The sequence below is a fragment of the Suricata suricatta genome, chromosome 8, assembly GCF_006229205.1.
Source record: "Suricata suricatta isolate VVHF042 chromosome 8, meerkat_22Aug2017_6uvM2_HiC, whole genome shotgun sequence".
Taxonomy (NCBI): domain Eukaryota; kingdom Metazoa; phylum Chordata; class Mammalia; order Carnivora; family Herpestidae; genus Suricata; species Suricata suricatta.
In genome coordinates, this window is record NC_043707.1 from 27,943,495 (window position 1) to 27,944,395 (window position 901).

At 71.9% G+C, this 901-nt stretch overlaps 1 protein-coding gene across 6 annotated transcripts in view; it reads right to left on the reverse strand.

Moving 5' to 3' along the window:
• GTF2I (general transcription factor IIi) overlaps positions 1–666 on the reverse strand; it is a 107,812-nt gene extending 107,146 nt beyond the window's left edge. For all 6 annotated transcript variants that reach the window (XM_029949806.1, XM_029949803.1, XM_029949805.1 and 3 more), the window contains exon 1: positions 305–666. The gene's annotated coding sequence lies outside the window, so the exon portion shown is untranslated. The remainder of the gene's footprint in view (positions 1–304) is intronic.
• Between the last annotated feature and the right edge of the window lie 235 nt (positions 667–901).

Consider the following 901-nt stretch of genomic DNA (forward strand, 5'->3'; position numbering starts at 1 on the left):
CGCGCGCGGGCCTCACGCGTGAGGCCCCCCCCACGCAGCGCCAGCGCGCGCGCCCCTCCCCCCCGCGCACCCAGGCGCGCGCGTGCAACTGTCGTCCCCCGCGACCGCGTCTGCTCCTGCCCCACCCCCAACGCCGGCTGGCCGTGTGGTGGGGGTGGGGGGGTGACCGGGTACCCCAACACTGCCGCGGAAGGCCCCCAGACCCCAGTCCGTGCAGGCCCCAGAGGGGGCGCGTCTCAAATAAAGGCCCTGCTCGCGATGGCAGCCGGGGCGGGGGACGGGGAATGAGGCGACAGGGACTCACCCGAGTGCAGCCGCCTCCAGGCAGCGCCGGGGCCGGGGGAGCAGAAGGGAAGCGAGTGTGGGCCGAGCGAGAGCTGCAGCTGCGGCGGAGCAGCTCCGGGCTGAGGCGAGTTGACGAGCGGGCAGGAGGTGAGAGGGCGAGGGGCCCGGGCGTCTCGGCCGAGCTCCTGTCACCGCCGCATGGCCGCCCCGGCAGGGCCTCGCTCAACGCCTAGATCCGATCACAGGGGACCGAGGGAGAGGCCGGGTTAACCGCAGCAGGCGGGCGGCCTCAGCTAGAGAGCGCGTGCGGGGAAGCGGGGGGGCGATCGGTGGCCCCTTTTCTCTGCTCTCCGAGCTTCTCTCTTACCCTCCTCCTCCTCCTTTTTTTTTTTTTTTTTTTTTTTTTGTTCCTCGAAGGCGCGCTGCGCGTGCGCACCCGCAGTGCCGCCCAGCGGGAGTTGTAGTTTTCTGATCGGTCCCCACCAACGCGACGGCGGGGGCGGTGGACTACGACTCCCAGGAAGCCTCGCGCCCGCGAGCCCCGAACCCGAGGACGCGGCGAGCGCGGCGCCCGGCCCTCTCCGGCAAGGACTGTCAATGGAGGCGCGGGCGGTGG